Source organism: Ahaetulla prasina, chromosome 1 (genome assembly GCF_028640845.1).
Source record: "Ahaetulla prasina isolate Xishuangbanna chromosome 1, ASM2864084v1, whole genome shotgun sequence".
NCBI classification, from domain to species: Eukaryota; Metazoa; Chordata; class Lepidosauria; order Squamata; family Colubridae; genus Ahaetulla; species Ahaetulla prasina.
In genome coordinates, this window is record NC_080539.1 from 73,726,992 (window position 1) to 73,751,367 (window position 24,376).

Consider the following 24,376-nt stretch of genomic DNA (forward strand, 5'->3'; position numbering starts at 1 on the left):
TAGGCTTGGTGCCCATGGGCAAAAATATTTGTTCACCTTACTTATACATGACTGCATCTGTACAGCATCCTTTTCTGATGACTCAAATGACCTGATGGCCGTTTCCCCCGACATGGAGAATGAGTATCACAAATCTGTCAGTGGGGAAAAACTGAACGACGTACTACAAACAACTACACTGATTAAAAAGAAAGATGAACGTTTTTTCCCTAAAACTAATAATTCAAGACAAAACTTTGCATAAAATGCCAAATATCTTTGAGATTTGTTGTGTCTTTCTTTCAAAATGAGCCAAAGGCCAGGTATCTATAATATACAAGTGGAAACACAGTACAGAATAGTACCTAATCTAAAAGCATATGGGAAATAAATTAGGGCAGGGACATTTAAATTCACCTTCAAAAAATATATGGTTCTATACCCCCACTCCTTATAAATCCAAATTTTTAAAAAACAGGAAGAATTATGCAATCAAAAATATTAGTCAATGATACCGCCTCCACTATTACACTATACATTCTATTATGTCTCTCCTGCATTGGAAAGGGATTTATATTTACATATGTGGCTTAAATGTCCTGAAATATAGCAATCTGGGGATCAAGTACAGAATATAATCTCAGGCATTATAGGCCAGGATGTTCAGGGAATTGCAGCATTATCACCACCCCTTGATGTTTTAACAATTTCATAATGTGTATGAACCCAGTGTGTTTTATGCTAAGAGCAGCATATATAAAAACGGCTACGTGTTGGAAATACTATGAGGTGAATTGTTCCATTAAGGAATTGCACTGAGAGAATAGCATTAATGGAAAGAAAATTACTACTTTCGTCAACATGTAATTCAACAACCTCAAAGCAACATTTGGGGGGGGATTATAAAAAAACCCCTTCTAATGTATATCTTTAGTCAGACCTTCGATAAACAGAAAAGGAGCATCTTTGCATCAGTTCCCATAAGAAACATGGAAGTGTCCAAGTAAAACAGGGGTAGTCAACTTTTTTATACCTACCACCCACTTTTGTATCTCTGTTAGTAGTAAAATTTTCTAACCGCCCACCGGTTCCACAGTAATGTGCCATGTATTGTCGTCTGTGCATGCCTCTCACGTATTGTGGATTGGGTTTGGGGTGGGGGGGCGCCGGCTGCCAGCTCTGCTTGTCTGTTACAGCTGGGTGGTGGTGGGAAATGTGCGAGCTATTCTGGGACGAGGCTCTTTTGTTTGCGGTTGCACTATAGCGCCATTTAGTTTCATTTACGTAATGTGAACTAAACTTATGCGCGGGCGATACAAATAGTATATTTTCAGAAATTTAAATTGTCACGGGGAATTTTATGAAAACCTAATGAAAATGTTTTTAAATTATGCTATGAAAATTTTTTAAAAAGTCATTTAAATTAAAAAAAAAGGAAAGTGCTTCAGTATTGGACAAAACCCCTACCGCCCACCATGAAAGCTGGGACGCCCACTAGTGGGTGGTAGGGACCAGGTTGACTACTACTGATGTAGAACAATGTATCTTTTTTTTTTACTGTTACCGTAAGTACCGTATCAAAAAGAGGGTGAAAATCTGGGTGCATCTTATACGCCGAATGTAGCCCTGTCCAGCTTCTCAAACGGAGCTTTCAGAGGCTGAAAAAAGCATCAGAAAAGAAGCTTCCGAAAAGAAGCCCCCAAACAGAGGTGCAGAAAAAAAGCCCCCAAACAGAGCTGCAGAGGCTTTTTTTCTGAAGCTGTTTCGGAGGCTTTTAGAGGCAGAAAAAAGTTTTTTCTGAAACAGTTTCAGAAGTTTCAGAGCAAAAGTAAAAAGCAAAAAAAAGCAAGGCACCGAGCTCACAATCAAGGAACCTGTTGCTAAAATTCACCTCTGGGAACAGCTGATTGGGGGTATTCCAGGAGGCCAATCAGCTTTTTTCTTATTTTCCTCCCCAAAAACTAAGGTACGTCTTATACTCCGAAAAATACGGTACATATATATATAAAATTAAACATTTAAAAATATTTTAATCGGAGGCCCTTTGGGGGATGCTTTCCCCTTCTGGATTTAGGGAATAAGCAATCACAGAAAGAGCTTTCAGCTAGTGCTTCTCTGGTTTCATTTCTCATCTCAATGCCTGGCAGAGGACCTGCTATTTTCCCAAATAGTTCAAAACATTGAATTGTGTTAAGTTTCTTCGCTAGTGCTGGTGTTTCCCTGGAACACTGTTGCCTTATTTGTTTGCTGAATTTCTCTGCAATCAGTTTTAATGTGTTTGTAAATATCTTGCCTAGGATAGTGTTATTAAAGATAAGGGATGAAGTTTGGATTCCTGAAAACGATTCGTTGAAACCCAAGGGATGATGTTATTATTTCCAATGATCAAGCCCTGCATAACTCTTTTCCTTCTTTCTGGATTATATAGCAACAAATGCTGGAAGTTATGGATATATAAAATGTGTGTGATCTATCTATCTATCTATCTATCTATCTATCTATCTATCTATCTATCTATCTATCTATCTATCTATCTATCTATCATCTATAAAATTATAACAGTGAGAAAAAATATTTGTTAAGTAATACCAAATTTTTCTTACTTGGCAAAGGATTCTTAAATTACTGGATTTAAATCAACAATAGCAACAATAAAAAACTTCAAAAACCCTATTTACTAGCAACCTTTGATACTTATCTTTTTAAAAGTTTTATATTAATCCCTTTAAATTGCTCTACTGTACCACAAAGATCTGATCTATGTTTACTGAGAGCTGGAGTAATAAACCCTCATCAACTTCCTGGAATTTACTTATCTATCATTTGATTGAACTGATCTTGCTTGTTATACTAAACAATTTTTTGCTTTAGTTCTACTTCACCAATCCCATCCAAAATAAAGCTTTTGGGCTACAATTGTAAGATCAGTACAAAAAGTTATAAAATCCCTGAATAGGCCTCTCATAAAATAAAGATATTTACAGACCTAAAGTAATGTCCTGTCCAAACATGTTTGTCCACATGACTTCGAAAGTAGTCTCCTCACTGCATCCAACAGCATCTGGCTGAAGGCTCCTGAAACTTGAGAAATGAAATTTTGTATGAGTTACTAATCAGCCCGACACACAAAGAATAATAACTTGCAGGAATTAGAACTACTCTAATTCACATTTTCTGAGAGCTAAACAGAACCAGCAAGCTACAATTCAACAGGGTATTATTGGAACTCTGAAATTATCATCCAATTTTAAAAAAAAAATTCCAGGTAGACTTGAAACTTGATGACCATGCTACTGGCAAGAATCTTAGCTTCCTTTTATAGCCTGTTTTCCTTGAATAAATCTTAGCCATGGAACAAAAACCATCCAAATATCATTGTTTCCAGACCTGGGTTTGGTATGTTAGTGGAACTTTTTTATTTTTATTTTTTTTACTGTTAATAGCTGCTTGTGTCCAAGCTGTTATTTATTTTGTGGTTATGTTTTTAATTGTTTTAGGCTATATGTAGGATGTTATAAGCTGCCTAGAATCTTTTAGAGTGAGACATCTATAATAAATAAATAACAATTATGCAAATATTTTCATCAGTTTACTACCTCATGATTCTGGCAACAATCATGGCAGTTCAACTTGATTTGCAATAAAATGAGCAGACTTTCAGAATGGGGCTACTAATTCTTGCCACATTAATAATTTAAAGAGGGCTGCCTTCTCAAAATATAATGTAAACTTTAGTATATAGTTTAAACTTCAAATTAAAAATCAAATTTTAAGAACTACTTTAATTGCTTTTAGCTTTTTTCATACTCTTAGCTACATGCTGCAAATAGATAGATTAATATAGTTGTGCTGAGGTCTATTGTATATATTTTCCTCTCTTCTGGATTTAACTTCCATTAGACTGCTTTCTGGGAATTATGACAACATTTCAGAATATTTAATAATCATTACACAACATTTAAATAATTAGTTACCTAGGGGAGCCTAGCTAAAGAAATGAGACTATTAAAAAGAGAATAAACAAATAGAAACCTTTTTGAATAGTTATTAAATTTATCATTTAAAAGAAACTATACAAAGCTGCTTGCAAATGAAGATTCTTTTAAAAGCATTTCTGAACTGACTATGTTTATTTATTTGTTAAATTTATAGGCTGCCCATCTTCCTACTGAAAGTGACTCTGGGCAGCTCTTTTGTGTCCCATCTTTGGTTCTTCCAATTTCTAAGAAGCATTTTATTTCCCTAAGAATTATTGTTTTAAGATTTCTTTATCACTTTCCACGCTGCAGAACTATGAGGGAAAAACATGATACAGCTGGGTAACCGGTTACAAACAGAGGCAATCTTTACAGCAAAAGTTTATAAAAGATGTCACCCAATTTAATTATGGTCAGCTTGAGAAGCGAAAGTTCAGCTCATTTACAGTTTTTTTCAAAACATAAGATATTCCTATAAAGTAAGCTGGCAAGTATCAGTTGAAGTCCACATATCTTAAAGTTGCTAAAGTTTCGAAAAACTATAATAGAGCAAGGAACCCTCAAAAGTTCAATTCCAGTCTACAGAGCAAAAAACCACGCAATCCATGATTCCATTTTCTTTCATCTGACCGCATGCTGGCTGGGGAATTCTGGGAGTTGACATCCACATATCTTAACGTTGCCAAGATTGAGAAGCACTGTTCTATCAATAATAAATCCCCAGAATGGCTTAAATCCCAAATCTATCTCAAAGTTTTAATCATGCATTTGTTTTAATACAATTTGGCAAAACAAACCCTCTTTACGGTTATGTGAAAACTAGCTAAATGGTCCTCTACTCCTGAAAAATTTTCTTAAGAGACAATTTTGACAGTAATAATGCTGCATAACATAAAAAAACCACAATCAGATAAATTTAATATTCACTGAAATTGAGTAAGTAAATTAGCCTGTAATTTACCTAGGAGAAGGTAGCCTAGGAGAAGAAAAAAGTAGTAGATTACTTATATGTCGGCACAAAGTTGACATAAGGCAGTACAAGACAGTCCTGTGAACTCTGGTCATATTTTATAAGGCAAGATGCAATAATGGCACTTACCCTCTAATTCCAGTACCTACACTAGCTATAGAACCTGACTTTTACAATATAGCACATGACAAAAATCGAACTATGATTATAACTATTTTTTTTTTAGCTAGTGAAGATCAGCTGTGCTAAACATAATATGAAAATCCACTTAAATTGCAGGCAGCTGCCTGTCTATTTCCAACTATTCTCTAAACTTAAAAGTAGTATTTGAGACAGTACTAACAAATGGAACATAGTAAATGTCCTTAACAGGAAAAAAGATGAGTGTTTATTTATGATGATCTGGAGGGTGCTATATGGCCTGATGGCAGCTTCAATGGTTATTTTGCAGTTTTTAAAAAGACACAGAAGCACACAAAACTGCCCCTGATATGTAGTTTGATCCCATGTTAACCAATTTGTGCTGGCGATGAAATAGAGCTGTCATATTAATTTTTTCCCAGGAGAGGGTGCTTTAGTACCAGCAAAAAAGCAATGCTATTGTCACATGGATTCATACGTATAAAGGCAGTTTTATATAGATCAAGCCCCTAGCCACTCATTATTAATAAATCAACCTAAAAAGATGGTTTCGTTAATTTCTGCATGATTTATCATCATCCCAAGCAAGACAGAGTGTGTTAAGGAAAATAGAGAACACACAGATACCATTTTACTTTGTTATGCATTGAAACACAGAGTCTACAAGTATATCCAGAAATCTTACAACCCCAGTAGAAACCCTGGATCCACTCTTTCGGGTATTAACCAGCAGACATCCTACATACAGTTCTATATACAGCTTCAAAAATATTTCTTATATCAAATTACATTATAATTCTACGCAAACTATTTATATTGCACAATGATCCTAACTTCCATCACTTTAAATTCACCTGTGGCGCAATTAACACCGGTAGATGTTAGTAGAAATGATTAGGTTACAGTCTCTGTGAATCTTGACACAGATATTAATCTTGATCACAGTTATGTGGGCTACTATTCTATACCAAATACAAGAAGGCCCTTCTTAAGAGAAGAAAGTGGCTACCTTTTCAGAGAAAGCAAGCACTTCCAAAATGTTAAAATACATGTGTTTAATTTTAGATAACGTATTTGATTCTAAGTACAGTAAATCATGTTTGGTATATCAATCTATTAAAACAAAAATGTAATGAAAGAAACTTAGCTGAGAATAACATTTCAGGAAAAAACAACCCCCTCTCCCATTCCCCAAACAGCTACATGGGCTGTCATGATCTTCTTCTATTATGTAGCCTGAAAGGACCCAAACATCTGAAGCAAGGAATTATGTCATTCTCTTGATATGCAAAATATTCCTACTGCCAGAATACTTCCTATTTCAACATCATTTTGCACAGGGTACAGTTTGAGAAATGTAACAGATAATCCATCAGCAGGCACCTGACTAATAATATGACAGATGCATGGAAGAAAAGTCTCCTCAAATGATCTTAGTCTATTAAAGAAACACTATTTCTTTTTGCGCTAGAGGTAGTTAGGTGATACTGCTCATTGGGCTGGCCTTTAGAAAGACTGTTTCTTCCTGCCGAGTTTGACCTGGTTTGGTTGTTTTAACGTAAATTCAACTCCTCTGATTTCACAAGTATGGAGAAGCCCGAGTTTAAACATCGTAGTCTGCAATTGCATCTTTGAGCCCTCCTACTTGCATGCCTGCAGGCTACCAGGTGTGGCTAGGAATGGCACAAGCTACGCACTGAACACACCTTTGATGTGGAGCTGAAACCATGTAGCTGTAGGGCATGAACAGCACGCCGCCTGCCGCCATGCTGACTCTATACACAGGAATGCAGGCTTAAACCACAGGCCAAGAAAGGCAAACACACTGCATTCCACGAAAGGCACAGAACAAAAACAAGCAGCCAAGCCCACGTGTCCTCCATACCACCTTGAAATATACCAGCTACAGAGGTCCATCGCTTCCTCAGTCAGGCACTGGGGAAAGCACAGGAGCTACCAACATCTGCTTTGGCACAACATAAAGAGAATGAAAGGATAATTTAAAAGTAACCAAAAAAAAAAGATGTTGAAAAATATACCTAGGAATTTAACATTTTGAGCCAAGGACAGTTTTCTTTTGAGGAATATGAAGGAAGTTCTCTTCCTCCACCCAAACACAGGTTTTGTTCACAAGTTTTGTTATTGACTTAATTCACAAAGAGAATAAGCCATCAGCATATTTTTTTTTATTTTTGGGAATTCCACTCGTCCTTCTTCCACCATGTCTGATATCTACTCGCTTCTCTACTTCAACTACCTACTATATAAACAGATAACTTCAAGTCAATGTAGACTAATCCAATACCTCCTCTGCTGATAGCTCATCACCATCAGAAATGTTAAATACAAAGTCAAATACTTCAATACAGAATGAAGTCTATACTCTTCTTCAATCCACCCATATAAGACAGAGGCATAAGCTACAATGTATACACAGTGAAGATTAGAGTGTTGATGATGTGGAGGCTAGGATGTGGGTGACCATATACAATTATTAGCTTGAATACAGCTAATAATTGGCTATTTTAAAAAAACCCTATTTTCCCCCCTTTGCTGTGCCCCATTAACTATGAAGGGTAATTTTCAGTCTACATGGAAAAAAGGCAGCGGCAACTAAAATATCATCCTGGGCTTCTCTCCAGGTCTCTTACTCATCATAGGATATGATCAAGCCAAAACACTCATTAAACAGGACACAGAGAATACTAGATGGATCCAGCCAGGTCCCCAACATTTATTGACCGTGAACTCAAGCATTCTGTCTCCCGCATGGCATACTTAGCTAACCTCAAATACCTGACCACCGGAGAGCCTTTATTCTGGCACAATGTCATGCCCTCCCCTCAGCTGCCCTTAAAGGGTCAATACAGGAAGATTCCCTACCAGTAGAGACAATGCCCCTTTGACTATGGACACACAGAAACAGCAGACCATGTACTTCTTCAATGCTATATTACAAAGACATTTGTAGTCAGCTCCCCATTACGGTATATATATTACATGAGAGCCAATTTGGTCTATTGGTTAAGACATCGGGCTAGAGAGTGGGAGACCGTAAGTTCAAGTTCTGTCTTAACCATGGAAGCCAACTAGGTGACTTTGGTCCAGTCATTCTCTCTCAGCCAACCCACCTCACAGGGTTGTTGCTCAGGGAAAAATAGGAGGAAGATGGATATGTTTGTTGCCTTGAGTTATTTGTAAATATAACAAAGGCAGGAAATAAATAAATAAATACACAAATAAATAAATACATAAATAAATCCATCCATCCATCCATCCCAAGGCACACAGGACAATTCTATACTTCCTTGATGCTTGCAGATACTAATCTGGCTACAAGATATAATATTGCCAGGTTCTGAGCAGCAGTACTTAAAATCCTTCAGATGTTGACCTACCCTTGTCCATAAACTAGACTTAATATGCATTTAGTTCATTATTTAGAAGTGCTTTATGTTGTGATAGATTTAGTTTGTCATATGCTAACTTTTTTTTTACTCCACCCCCTCAATTTTTTTAGACTTTGTTTTAACGTATACTTTATCTTTTAGCTTTTTTAAAAAATTAAACTTTGATGTATTTTTATACTATTTAATCCTGTGTACCTCACTCTCCATATGATGATATATTTATTATTATACATACTTTTTATATCTGTTAGGTTTTTTTTTTTTTACTAATTGCCTGTATCCCATTCTCCTTATCCTGGCCTATGACAATAAATATTTGATTCATGTATTCATCATCAAGGCAGGTTTCAAGAGAAGTCTCTAATTCTGGGAATCATCACTAATGCCCTTCTATATATAATCATTCTAAATGTAAGTTCCAAACTCTAGTTGAATTATGAAGCTTTTTGTGTGGCTCTACTGCATCTCAGACTTGATTGATTTGACTTACAGGATTGCCCATATTTTAAAAGATGCCTCTGGGCAGCTCACAGCTCACACCAAAAATCAGGGAGGGGGGCAGATAAGAACACCAAGTGCCTAATGCACCATCAATCCATACAATCCTTGAGTTGCCACCTTACCTTATTCCTATGCCTGGGGGAGAAGTCAGCCATTTACAGCTTTCCAGAAGGCTAAAAAGGCTGGATCCCAGGGAGAAGAGAGCTCCACAGTCAAGGGCTGATACAGAAAAAGTTTCTGGGTCTCACTAGATGACAACACTTAAAGAACAAAATCCAGAATGTGCCCACCCTATCTAATGTAGCAGGCAGATAGTCTCAGAGAGTAGTGGTCCCACAAACACTCTAGTTCTTTGCCTAGTTATAAAATTGAACACTTTGATATCCTTCATTATTTTTTATGAGGACAAGTAGCTTTGACTGAAAAACCAACTGTATTACTTTGACACGAGTGCCCTCATATAATAATAGCAGTGGCTAGACAATGAACATGAAGCCATATAACTCCATTACAAATGAACGGTAACCATTTTTTTTTCAAGTACAAACAGGTGTCCACAATACACAGAATAATGTGAGTGGGCTGCACTAATAATACACAATAAAAGGGCATTACTGAAACAGGAAACGTTATTTCAGGAAGAGCTACTGTCTCTCTCTCTGATAAACTCAGATAAAGCTGAATAGCAAACCCCCCCCCCCAATTTTCCTCATACATGTTTTACTTTCAAGCATGTAGGTTTGAAATACTGATTGCGGGTTATTGTTTTTTCATCAAAGACCCTGTAGGAAATTAATGACACAACTCCTCTTATAGGTAAGAAACTTAAACTGGAATGCTATAAAGAGTAGGAGCAGGCTGGAACACATTGACAAGGTAAACACAATCAGTTCATGACTTTGCGGATTACAAGACAACTACTTTACATTCTTCACCAGCCACTCTGGAAAACACTTTCCCCACAATTTGGGGACTATCAAGGAAAGAGGTTTAGAACATGAACACAATGGCACTTGCATCTTACTTGTATTAAGGCAAGGAAAAAGAAGTTTGTAGGATGGTCAGTGACCCAGAAGCAACCTATGGTACCAAAACGCTTCTCCCCAATTACAAGCACACGGCAGAGGGGAAAATCCAGAAGAAAAGGGAGAAGCCCTTCTACCAGTAATCTACTTCCTGATTCACAAGCCCCGGCTGTCTTGTCTATGAAGGCTGCAATTCACCCGGAATTCAGGAAGGCAACAGACCCAGAGGAGGTGTTTCTGCAGCTCACCTGCTCCCACCCACATTTATTCTTTGTATGTTCTACAACATCTCAGGGCATGGCCCTCATCCTGCCACTGGTGGGCGGGCAGAGCTAGGGAAAGGGGCCCTTTATAATTGAAGTGTTGCAATCTGCCAGCCTGGCCAGGCAGCCTGTTCCTGCCTGCACATATTAAATACCTTATAACTGATTACACCCCCATGGGGCATGATTAGCAGTCTCCAGAGAACAAAGTCTACTTTCATAGGAATAAGAAGAGACACGTACTACTAACTTACTATATACAGCTGGGCAAAGAGTAAGACAAGAAGAACGTAACTCAATTGTATGTCCACTATTTCTTTCATTCCTCCTAACCCACTCACATCTTTCTTCATTGTTTACAGAGCCTCTGAATGTTTTTCAAGAAGAAATAGGCAGGGATAAGACTAAGAAGGGCTGCGCTTGAGAAAGCATTGTTTTCCATTAAAAAAAAAACCAGAAATGCTGCTGCTGCATGAATTATTATTAGTTAAAACAGGGAGATCACAGGCTAATATATGATTAATTTAATTCAGACAGATAACCAACATGATGCAACATTAAAAACTATATTTTAATGGGGGGGGGTGTCATCACTTTCAACAGCAGCAAACACCCAGAAGCAGGAAAGAGTGAGTTAGAAATCTATCTCATGTAAGCCATGCCTTGCCTGCTAAACAAATAGAGTAAAGGCTTGTCTGACTCAGTGGGTTAACCTGGGGGCAGGTAGCAAACAGCATGTAGGTTCTTGTTTCATTTCAGGGCATAATGTAGCTTTCCCCCCTTATTATGAAAGTTACTAGTCCTCATGGGTGTTTCACTAAAGAGTAAAACAACAACCTTAACAGTAAATAATTTATACAATATAAACTTGGAAACATTAAGTGGCTGGTATTAGTACAATAACATACACATGGTACCGTAATTACTCATTCAAATCAGTAAAGTGGCATTTCTCACTTGCCATCATAAAAACGGCAAATTTAACCCTCACACAACAGGATATTTTGTATAATGACACCACAGCTCTGAAATGGCTTGTAATTGCAAACTCTTTTGAAAATCTCTTTTTCTAGTCTCTGGGAGAAATTTATTGGATTGTTTTGAGTTTTCTCCATTTTAATTAGCTTAATTTGGCAGTTTTTTGTTTAATTACAGGCTTTCAGGGTTTGTTTACTAATCTGTGATCATTATGTTTTTAAACAGCTGTTGTTGCAGGACATTGACCCACAAAGCTAGACCAGAAATATTTGTAAAAAACTAATCAAATTTTTCAGAACATTGCTACATCCCAGCTTGTCCTCAATGAACATGAAGTTGCATTTAGGAGAAAACTTCATTGTTTCTGTCTTGTTATTCAGCTTTTGAAATTAGAATGAGGATAGATAAATCACAGTGAACATGAATAAAATGTTACATCTCTCAAATACATATCTGAATAAGGTACATATCCATCACTGTATTTCCTTTTAGTAAGCAATGTTATGTAGAACAAAAAGTAAAAAACAGAAAACTAATACAGTTAAAGATACTATGTAACAATACACACACATACCCCAACAGAATTTAATTTTATATATATATAAAATTATATAAAGGCGGGAGGTGTCGTCCCGTTTGTTCATATTGTGGGGCTGTTTCTCTATTTCAATGGCTTCCATTGAAATAATGGAACAAACGGGACAACACCTCCCGCCTACCAGACATCTGGAAACCAGCCTTGGTCAACAAACGAGTCCCAGCCACGAAAATTAACCCTGGACCCAGGACAACACACAACGCCACCACCAATCATCCGCACCAGATTCAAACCCAAACCCATCCCACAGACGAAACACAACCACCATCCAGAAGCCAGACCATGCTGACACGCATGCTGCGCCCCCCTCCAATCCCCACACAAAGCAGGCTGACACACACCAGGAGCACATGACAGGACCTCGGCCTCAGAGCCAAACCAAGGCTCAGGATGCTGCATCACAGCCATCTGCTCAAGACATCACATCACAGAACTTCAGAGGCCACAACACCAAAGCTCAGGAACAAAAAACCAGGACCACACCCACACAGGATGCTACGAAACAGCCGACCAATCTGCAAACACCCACTCCATCTACCAATCAGGATGCAACCACAGAGCCAACTAACCTGCTCACAGCAACACTCCCCACCTCGACCAATCTGCAAACACCCACTCCATCTACCAATCAAGATGCAACCACACAGCCAAGCAACCAGCTCACAGCAACATTCCCCACCTCCCCACCAGTATTTATAGAGAGACAGCAGCTCCGACCACTCTTTGCTAGAGAAGCACGAAGCCGAAGACACCAGCCTGAAGATGATGAGTGAGACCTCGTCGAAACGTCACCAAGATACTCTCAACCTTACCCGGGAAAAGACCCGAAAATGCCAAGACCTACATACCTATACCCATGAAAACCTACGAATATATATATAAAAATATATATATTCGTAGGTTTTCATGGGTATAGGTATATATATGTCTTTGGTTGTTCGGGTTTTCTCCCGCGTAAAATTGGAAGTATCTTGGCGACGTTTCGATGAAGTCTCATTCATCATCTTCAGGCTAGGTGTTTACAGTTTTATGCTTCTAGGAGCAAGAAGCATATATTCATATTCTATTTTTTTTATTTTTGGAAGTATCTCTTTCTTTTTAAAAATCTCATCAACTCCATTTAACAATGACTTTCTCAGTCATCCACTGTTCCTTCATATATCTGCTTTACTTCTTGATCTTCACTTATTCTTTCTACATAACCAAGCCATCTCAATGAAACTTTCTTAATGATATCCAGTCCACCTTCATTCAATCTATATTTTCTTCTTTTTTATTATGAACACTTATTAAGCATCCATTCCAACCCTGGTCAATTTTCTTTTGTTTCTCCTGACATACTCAACTCACACGTCAATATAACAAAGCAAACAGAAATATGGTTTTATAAAGTCATTTGCACCTCTTTCAACAAATATCCATTTCTCAAAATAGATCATACATCTCACAAGAGATCACTTCTCTTCTACCAGTATTCGCATGCCTTAAACTTTATCCATCCACATTCCTCTGTCTAATAAATAGCCTACCAAGATACCCAAATAATTTTCAGTATTTGCTTTAATAAGTCACTATTTAATATATAACGTATTTTATGGCATTTGTATGCCATCTAACTCAACAACTTGAGGCACCTTTAATTTAAAATTTTAATACAAGCTATAACATGAAAACACAAATGATACTGAAATTTACACTAAAAATTATGCAACAATTATGTTTTTTAAAAAAGTTTTTTAAAAGACCTAGTCATTTCAAGCATACATTAAACAGGATGAGAAATAATTCTTCCTGATGCAATCCACACTGGTATTCCCAATTACTTCATCCCTCCTTTCCCAACAACACAAAATGGCACCAGCCACTCAGGAAAGCGCAGAATCAGTTCAGAATGGTATCCCCAATTTCAAACCTTCATACATTCTATTAAAAGGCTATGAATGCTTCTGAGATAAGAAGAGTGCCCTTCTGTCTCGAGGTCCCTCTGCAGATAATCTCCAAGAACACCAATGTAGTCTCCATACCAGGCCTAGGCTTAAAACCCAACTAAAAGGACCCCACATAATCTCTCTTATTCAGAGCCCTTTTCTCCTGGATACCAACCACTTCCTCAAAAATGTTACAAAGAAGTGATAGAATCATCTGAATGTAAAAATAAAGCACATTGATGCCCCAAGCCAACATACCTGAAGTGTAATCATAAATATTCCTTATACATTCAGTTCTAAGTTCAAGAAATAACAAAGGTGTCATTGTGCATACCTCTCTTGCTCTATTCAATTTTGAACTTGCAGATTTTCCTCACTTCAGTTTCATCCCAAAATATTTCACCACTTTTAATTCCACTCACACTGCTAGACACATCTTCTTTAACCCCATTCACCTATTTATGTGCTGTGCTGCCTTATTGTAGCAGAATATGTGGGTGTTCCTGGGATGATGAGCAAAGAAAATGGGGATTGTGTGCTAACAGTATATATAATACAGTAGTATATATTCCCAGCAGGGTCACCGAAGATGTGAAGGTCATCCCAGCTGCCCAGCTAAACCAAGCCAGCATCTATATTGGGCAGCACCAATATAGAAAGATGCGGGAGGCAGACAATCATTTTAATGACAATGGCAAAGCTATTCATGCTGCATAGGAGAAGGCAATGATAAACAATTTCAGTATTTCTACCAAGAAAACCTCATGGATAGAAAAAATAAAATGATTCACAATATAATGCCCAATGATGGGTATCTCAAATCAGATGACACTCAACATGCTATTGAGGATCTTCCAGGATACTAAAGGTCTTTATAATGTGGATAAATTAAAGCCATTAGGATATCTATTTGCTAATATTCCCAGAAAGGGGGAAAAACTGTAGAAGCAAACATAATTACAGTAAAAAACATCTATTATTTGGTTTCTTTTGAATGCACCAATCACTTTTTCTATATACTTGTATTTCACCTATCTACCTTGTCATCTAGCAAGAATTATTTTTCCTTTGAATATTGTACAATTTTTTCAAAACTCATCTTTAGTTCATTCAGTGTAGGACATGCTATGCTGCAGTATAGCATGTCCTACACTGAATGAACTAAAGATGAGTTGCAGAATGGAATCTATAATACTTTTAAGTAATAGCCTTTACCAACAATTTATTCCTTCATGAAGCCTGTCCCAAAACCAAATTGGCATACAAACAGCAAATCAAGTGTTTTTGAAGTGAAATGATAAAATGAGGATCAATTTCCCATGCTATGAAATTCTACACTTTAGGTCAACTGAAATCCCCAATTTTTATTTCATTCGTTCATGGATTTCTTAAAGGAACAGGGAGACTAAAAACAAAACCAGACATTTAGAATCCAATTGACAAGTGTTTGCTGTTACCTGCCATAATGGCAAAGCTCCAAAACTGCAGTATTAACATCCAAATACAGATATAAATAGACACCACAAGAAAAAATGTGTTCTGAAATATCAGACCACAAAAATGAATAGTTTCTAGCAACCTGACTTCAATAAAAGTTAAAACAGGATCAGTCCAGATGCAGACTCCGTATAATCTTTGATTTAACTGTTTTCAGAAAGACACGCTTTGGAGCAGTCAGAATGCTATCAATTACAAATGTGTTGAATTTCTAAATGATTCTGAATCATCTAACAATACAATTATTAGCAATAATAATAGCACTTAGACTTATATACAGCTTCACAGTGCTTTACAGCGCTCTCTAAGTGGTTTACAGAGCCAGCGTATTGCCCACAACAATCTAGGTCCTCCTTTTACCGACCTTGCAAGGATTGAAGGCTGAGTCAACCTTGAGCTGGTGAGAATCAAACTGCCAGCAGCTAGCAGTCAGTAGAAGTAGCCTGCAGTACTCATTCTAACCACTCCGCCATCATGGCTCTTAAAGCAGTCAACATAAAAATACAATGGAAAACCAGAGAATAATACCCTGAAAATATTTACTGAAAATATTTTAAGAAATTTGCAAAATATTAAGCATCCTATGAAAAGATGTTCCACACCACAAATCTACAGCTTGATAAAGATGAAGATCAATAAATCCCTACATACAATGAAATCTGAAATCAGGACCTCTGCTGCTAAACATAGGGAACATCAAATGGGCATAGGTGCTCCATGAGTGTACTGTACTAAGTAATGTATTGAATATAGTTCCAATAACAATTGTACCACAGCGTTTTATGACATGAGATAAAAGTTTCCTCCCCAAAAATTAGAACATATGACAATATATTCATTGCTCACGAATACTAAACGTCACCGAAGAAATGTTGCCCTGTCACTCATTATTAGAAGGGAACGTTGGCTTACCTGAACGTCCCTTCTTGGAGAGGGGAAAACGGCCGTCAGGAATGGGTAATCTCTTCTCGTTGCTGATTGGACCGAGTCTTTTAAATTGTAGTTTGTGGTCCCCGCCTCCTCCTATTTCCCTCCAGCTTTTTCGGCGAGGATTGAACTGTAGGCCGGCATGGCTTGCTGAAATGATAGAGAATTAGTGCCCTCCCGCCCCTGACCCTCGAATAGACAGACGCCTTGGGTGGGGCTGATGGCCGTTTTCCCCTCTCCAAGAAGGGACGTTCAGGTAAGCCAACGTTCCCTTCTCTCAGTCGGGGAAAACGGCCGTCAGGAATGGGATATACCAAAGCCCCCATGTCCTACCGGGAGGGTTGATGGCGGCTTGTCATTGCTGGGAAAACACCGTCTGCAGAACCCGTCTGCCAAATGCAGCGTCAGCCGAGGCGTAGGAGTCCACCCGATAGTGTCGAATGAACGAAGAAGGGTTGGACCACGTCGCCGCTCTGCAGATCTCCTCGATGGAGGCTTGCGCACCCCAAGCAGCCGAAGATGCTGCACTTCTGGTAGAGTGTGCTGTAATCTTTCGCGGAACCGGTAGAGATTGGCTTTCATAAGCTGTGGCAATTGCGGCCCTAATCCATCTAGCCAGCACCGACTTGGTCACCTTCTGACCCAGAGACAGTGGTTGGAATGACACAAACAGGGCCTCTGTCTTACGGAAGGATGATGTCCGCTCAATGTATATTTTCAGTGCTCTCCGCACGTCCAGAGTGTGCCACACTCTCTCTAAGCGGTGCCTAGGAGTTGGACAGAAATTAGGCAGAACGACTTCCTGTGTCCTGTGAAATTGGCTGTTGACCTTCGGGAGGAATGTAGGGTCTAGACGTAGTACTACTCTATCGTTGAAAAACGTGCAGAGGTCCTGTCTAATTGATAAAGCCGATAATTCCGAAATTCTCCGGGCTGAGGTGATGGCTATCAGAAAGGCTACCTTCAGCGACAGGATACGTAGAGAGGAGTCCCTCAGCGGTTCAAACGGCGCCTTAGTAAGAGCATTGAGAACAGCATTTAATCGCCACGATGGAAAACGGTGAACAACGGGCGGGTTGACGTTATTAGCCCCCCGGAAGAATTGTTGAATTAGAGGCTCCTTGGAAAGGGATATCAGTGAACCACATCTCAAGACTGATGAAATTGCCGCTACTTGTCTCTTGAGAGTATTGGTCGCCAATCCTGAATCGAGACCCCGTTGCAGAAAAGCCAAAATATCTAAGACAGAAGCTGAAGAAGCCCCTACCCCTTGAGGTGCGCACCACCTTTCAAATGTGCGCCACGTGGCCTCGTAAATCCGCTTGGTAGAGTCTCTGCGGGATGCTAGCATGGTGGGAATGACCTGACCTGGAACTTTCGCCCTCATCAAGACGCTCCGCTCAATCTCCACACGGCTAGGCGTAGCCATTGCGGTTCGGGGTGTCGGATCGGTCCCTGGAAGAGAGACACTTGGCTGTCCGGGATTCTCCACGGTTCCCGGACTGACAGAGTCAATAGGTCCGCGAACCAGGGCCTCCTGGGCCAGAATGGGGCGACCAGAATCAATTCTGACTTCTCCAAGAGAAGCTTGCGTATTACTCTGGGAATTAGAGGTATTGGTGGAAAAGCGTAGAGAAGTCCCGGAGGCCAGCTGCTGCGGAGGGCGTCCACTGCCTCCGCTCCCCGAGATGGGAATCTCGAAAAAAATCGAGGCACCTGATTGTTGGTCTCTGAGGAGAATAAGTCCACCTGAGGGAGTCCGAAGCGGGAACACAGGTCGTGGAAATTCGCCGGCGACAATGTCCATTCCGACTGGTCGATAGTTTGGCGGCTGAGGGAGTCTGCTGTGCTGTTGTCCGTCCCCGCAATATGTTCTGCTTTCAAAGAGCTCAGGTGGGATTCGGCCCAATGACCGAGGGAAAGGGTTTCCGTCATCAGCGCCCGGGAGTGAGTGCCCCCCCACCTGTTTATGTGCGCCTTCGCCGTCACGTTGTCCGTGAGGATAAGGACATTCCTGTCCCGGATGAGATCCTCGAAGGCTAGAAGCGCCAGACGGATGGCACGCAGCTCTAGAAAGTTGATGCCGTGATGGACTTCTGAGGGGGACCACTTGCCTTGGGCCAGGTGTTGATTCAAATGTGCCCCCCAGCCCGAGAGACTGGCATCTGTGGTGATCACGTCCCTCACTGGTTCCCTGAAGACCGAACCTCTGGCCAGCACCTCCGGATCCCACCAAGCCAAAGAGTCGGTCACCTCCCGTGGAAGACTCACCCGTCGCTTGGACGAACTGCACCGTTTCCTCTGATATGGCAAGAGGAACCACTGAAGAGGCCGACTGTGGAGGCGAGACCATGGGATAATATCGTATGATGACACCATTTTCCCGAGGAGTTGGGAGAGTTGTTCCAAGGGAACCGACCGTGAAATTCTAGAGGCGCTAGCTAACTCGGCTAAACTAACCTGGCGTTCTAGTGACAGGAATACCATGGAACTTAATGAATCAATCTGAGCGCCCAAGTGTGTTATAGACGTGGAGGGGTTAAGATGGCTCTTTTCCCAGTTAATCGAGAACCCGTGTGATTGTAGCGCTTCAATAGTCAAAGAGATATCTCTATGGGCCGCATTTAAGGTAGATGACAAGATGAGAATGTCATCTAGGTAGGCCTGGAGCCTAACCGGGAACCTTCGGATGTGGGCCATGAGCACGGCCATGACTTTTGTAAAGACCCTAGGGGCCGAGGACAACCCGAAGGGTAGCGCCCGGTATTGATAGTGAGAACCCTTGAAGCAGAAACGCAAGTATTTACGGTGATCTCGTCTAATGGGGATATGTAAATAGGCTTCAGTTAAATCAATGGAGGCCATGTAATCTCCTTGTCTAACGCACTCCAATATGGAACGTAACGAGTGCATTTTAAAACGGTGGTACACGATGTATTTGTTAAGGGCCTTAAGGTCTAGAATAGCCCTCCAGCCCCCCGACGGTTTACTTACGACAAAGAGTCTGGAATAGAAGCCCTGTTTGAGTTGATCGATAGGAACCAATTGGATAGCTCGAATAGTCAAAAGGTGATGGACCGCAGACTGCACCAGGGAAGCACTAGAGCTGCGGGAGGAAACAGGGCAAGAAACGAAAACCGTCGGGGGGGTGGAAAGGAACTCTAGAGCTAGGCCGTGTCTAATAGTGTCTCTAACCCAACGGTCTGAAGTGGAAACCTCCCATTGGTCAGCAAATAGAGCCAACCGACCTCCAATGGGGAGGTTCGCTGCGGGGCTACTTGAAGCGATTGTACTGTTTGCCCCGCCCCCCTCGAAACGGCTTACGGGCCGAAAACTTGGCCCCTGTTCTGACCTGGTCGGCCCTCTGGGTGTTTCCTCTGTACGACGGGAATCTTCGCCTAAACCCCGACCCTCCGGAATCCTGGCTACGAAAGGAAGCTGTAGACGAAGCAGGTGAGGTCGAGGAGCGAAAATAAGGCTGATGCCGAAGTTCCCCCCGTCGAGAAAGAGAGGGCAAAATCTTCTTTTTGTCCTTGGTCTCTACTAGGATAGGGTCTAGTGATGCGCCGAATAAGTGTGTGCCCGCATAGGGCGAGGAGGCCAGGCGCCATTTATTTCTGGTGTCCGCTCGCCAGTGACGGAGCCATAAAAGTCTGCGGGATGTAACCGTAGACCCTATAGCTTTGGCGGCGGGCGCGTTCAGAGTCGAATCAGCGGAGAACTCTAGGGCTGCGATGACCTTGTTAAGGTCCTGATGAGCCCGTACGTCCGAGGATGGTAAACGTCCCTGAAGCTGCTTGAGCCACATAATAGAGGCTCTATTAAAAAATGAAGATGCCATGGAGGATCTGACTGACCAGGCTGAAGCCTGATGGGATTTGACCAAAGACTGGTCAGCCCTTTTATCCTCCGGACGGAGAGCTTCGTTTTCTGGACCAGTAACATGAGAGGTTGCTGTTAGAGCCACTACTGGGGCATCCACGGTGGGGACTTGCAGGATATTCTCCAGATCTGCTGCGCAGTTGTAAAACTTTTTGTCTGTGGCGTTGGGATTGGAGCCCGAACCCGGATTGGCCCACTGACGCTGGACCACGTCAACGAACATCTTAGGTGCGGGAATGGTCTCGGCAGCCACCGTGGGTTCCACAAACAGGTTAGATGGAGTGCTAGGTAGGGTCGGGGGATTAGCTGGAGAACCCGCAACCCCGCCTAAACCTGTAGTGGCTAGGGCTTTGAACAGGAGTGAGCGAAACAAGTGGGGTTTAAAAAGTCCCACAAAGGAAGGCTGGTCCGGCCCCAGACCCTCGTCTTCAGATAAGGCCTCCCCGGTATCCTCTTCTTCTTCGGATACCGATGCCTGACTGACCCCTTCAGGTGATTCTTCTCTTTGAGAATTGAACAAGGTAGGGGCCAAATTAGGGGACTCTCTCTTCTTTTTTCCTACCTTACCGGCTTTGGAAGCAGAAGAAGAAGGAGGAGGGGGCGTGGGTTGCCGTTGCAGGGCTTGAGCTACCTCCTGACGAATGGCCTGTTGAATCATTCGACTAAAGGAGTCAGGCAGCTGAAAAACTGGTATCTGGGGCAATCCAGTATCAGTATGGACCAGGGGCACCCCCACTCCCTGTGTCACCCCCGTTCCCTGCAATACACTAGCTGGTTGAGCCGGCAGGGAATCTGGGGAGATCCTAAGTTCCATCTCTGAAAGGGTGCGGAACAATGGGGTAGCAGCAGTTTGAGCTGAAGGTAAGGGGGAAATTCTGTCTGGGGACCATGATCCAGGTATTTGGCTAGGCTGGGAGAGGAAATCTGGGCCTTGCGGGTCAGGAAGGGCCCCAGTTTGATTTCCCTTTTCTTTGGAGAAGGAGACCGTGAGCCCTCTTGAGGCCTTGAGAAGACCCTTTCCAGAGCCCTATGGCGTCTCTCCTCAGCTTGAGCCCCTTTCTTGGTCTTGGCCCTGGCCATTTTTCGCCCCCTGACCGGAGAAACCTGAGGGGTTGTAGAGGGTCCCTCCCCTGGGTCATCCAGAGTCGCTTCCTCCTCAATGGAAGCTGGCAAGTCGGTCTGAAAATTACGGGCGTCCGCCATCTTGCAAAGGAACCTTTCCCGCCAATTTACGGCCGCTTGGGCCTACTCACGTTCCTTATAGGCCTGCCGCTTCTGTGGATGTCCAGCGGCAGCCTCGACGCTCTCCTCTCGCTTCTCCCTGTCTCTCTCTCTCTCTCTCTCTCTCTCTCTCTCCTCTTCTTGACCGCGGTCTTCTGCGGTCGCCGCCCCCTTGCTAGCCCGACAACCTAAAAGGCCGTCCACTGACCTCCCCCGTCTACCTGCAGCCTTTGATGAAGCGAAGGGAAAAAAAAAAAAAATTTAAAAATGGCGGCCCCGAACTTGCCGGGAAAAAAAAAAAAATTACCTGGGGCAAGGCTGGGTTTTGTCTGGTCCCGCGGCTTTCAAACTCTTTTCCGCGGCCGAGAGCACGACGGGGGAGCTGAGAGAGAGAGAGCCTGAAGAGTGCCGGTCACACAGAGCGCTTCTGGGGCGACCCCCGTGAGCCGCTTCTGTGTCCTTCGATCCTCCGGCAACTCTTCGAGCCACGGGAGCGAAACCCGTGAGCGCTGGGGTGGCTAGCTGGCGAAACGCCTGGGCGGCCCTGTGGGCTCGGGAGCAGATCCCTGCTCACCGCTCTCCACTGTTGACAAGTAAAGTCCAAAAGGAAAAAATAAAGAAATAAATAAATTAAATAGCACTTCCTAACTAAACACTAAACTAACCACAAACTCAATCCCTCAAACTAGAAACCAGTCTGAGGTAACTAATAACGCTCCGGTCCTAGCAAAACCGAGTCGAAAAAGCTGGAGGGAAATAGGAGGAGGCGGGGACCACAAACTACAATTTAAAAGACTCGGTCCAATCAGCAACGAGAAGAGATTACCCATTCCTGACGGCCGTTTTCCCCGACTGAGAGAATGTAACATTTACCTGAATACGGGCTTCCATATTTAAAATACTGATTACCAACTCAATTCAAGAGTAAGCAACATGATCATAAGCTACTCTCATAGCATGCAATAATATTACTCATTATCCTATATTTTGCAAATCCCCTATCTCGTAGCCTAAATTAACTGCTTTTTGGTGCAGAGAAAATACTTCTATTATTGCACTCTCTCCATTACCAGCATTTAGAACCAGAGCAGAAGGCCCTTATTTAGCTCATCAGAGGCCTTCTACAAACTGCTAATCCCAGGTGCAGCTGTTTCTCAAATGCACTGGCATGAGCAAACTGTAAACGATTTATGGCGCGTGGCAGAAGGACTGCTGGCTTCTCGCATGGGTGGAGTTTCACTTTAAGATCATGTTTGGACTAATGTTTATATTACAGGTTGTCAATCAAGCTGTAAATACTAGATGCAAAATACTCACTGTATCAGCTGGGGCCCTATGACTGCACTCAATGATATCAGAACTCTTTCAACAATAACTAAATATTGGGGGGGGGGGGCGGGAAGAAGATTTAGATTGTACTGTTTATCTATTAAACCTGCAAGTCTTTTAAAGCTATTAACAAAGTTTTGAATGTTGCTTGATAGACAGATTCATAACATTTATAAATTCCATAAAAATCATAAATGATGCATTCCGTTTTTTCATATGCAATTCAAAGTCATGTTCACATTTTTAAACTTACTCTTTCCAAAATTATTGGGAACATAACTTCCCAAAATAACTATAATTATGGTTATTAAACCAAAATAGAACAACAGCAGGGCAACTACTCACCAGGTGCATGAGCTCCCCCATCACTTTGTATTTCTAGCATAAATTGTTTATAGAGATGGTTGTTATGTTAAATAAATAAATGAACAATGAAACTGGCAATCAAACCTTGGAAAATGACTATAAACATAAACCAAACTGTGGAATCAAAAGATGTTTTAATTAAATATACTGACATTCCTTGATTTTAAATATTCCAAATTCCCCTTACAGTAATTTAAATGGTTTTAAAATCTGCAATTAGTTCAAATATTCAAATTCCTATTGGCCTACTAATTATTTTTACCTGCAATTCGCAGACTGGGATTATCCCAGTTGATCATAAGAGTTGAATTATACTTCTGTTCCAATAATCTCCAAATATGCCTTACAGAGGTTAATGTTTGAAATGAAGTAGAATTTTGACAAAACAGGAACCAAGCCCCTGCCATAAAGTAAGAAGGGTCTAATGATGATGTAATAACTTTTAATTATTCCCTTAATGGTTTTTGGACTTTATTACCAGAATCCCATGGAGAAATAGAAGTTGATATACATCAGGGGTGTGAAACTCATAGCCCACGGGTCAGATGCATCACACGTTAGCCACACCCACCTCTGGTTTAGCGAAGGGGAAAAATTGTGATATGTCACATGATAATGCCATGACGACACGAGTTTGACACCCCATGAAAGTCAAGAAAGTTAAAACACTCATCGTTTTTGATAACTATCATTTAGATAAAATAAAGTCTGCAGCATTGCCCTTCAGATAAAAAACTTCTTCACCATTTCTTAACCTACTTGAAATATCTCTGAAGTATTAACATGGGAATTCATTTTGAATATATTTTTCCCCTAATAAACTCAGTGGAATTTTACCATCTATTTCTATCAATAATAACATGAGATAAACTGTTTAAATATTTACATTACTGAATTCTTTTTTCTTTGAATACTTATTCCATTATATTTAAACGAGTTATCTGATATAAGGCTTTACAGTTAACTAATGCTAAGAATTTGTTGACATCCACTTTTTGTCTATACTTGTTTCTGAGATAAAATGAACAAATGAAAGCATTTCATCTTTTCTCTTTGCACTGAGGGAAAGGTTATCTGAAACCAAGGGTCATTGTTCAGGTATGATTATAGAGGGGCAGTTACAACTGCTGAAAAACTGCTAAAGCCAAAGTAAATATTTCTGAATCTCAGTAATTATGACACAAGTTTTTATATATGAAGTATTAGATTTATTTAGAGATGTGCAAAATTCATCAATCCAGGAACAAACTGTTCTGAATAATTTCAAAACATTCTGTTTCCATTCGGATCATGCCAAAATTTCTTCCAACCACACTGTTCCAGGAAGATGTCTAGTGGTTTCCAAAAGTAAATTTTCTGAACTGGAAGCAGTTTCAGTAGTCCC

At 40.9% G+C, this 24,376-nt stretch overlaps 1 protein-coding gene across 17 annotated transcripts in view; it reads right to left on the reverse strand.

The window, feature by feature from the left end:
• Nucleotides 1–24,376, reverse strand: part of LOC131188558 (tight junction-associated protein 1-like) — a 63,438-nt gene that overhangs the window by 25,552 nt on the left and 13,510 nt on the right. For 14 of the 17 annotated variants that reach the window (XM_058163883.1, XM_058163917.1, XM_058163925.1 and 11 more), the window contains one exon: nt 2,966–3,060. The gene's annotated coding sequence lies outside the window, so the exon portion shown is untranslated. The remainder of the gene's footprint in view (nt 1–2,965; nt 3,061–24,376) is intronic. The other 3 variants (XM_058163973.1, XM_058163990.1, XM_058163947.1) reach the window with 1 other exon arrangement.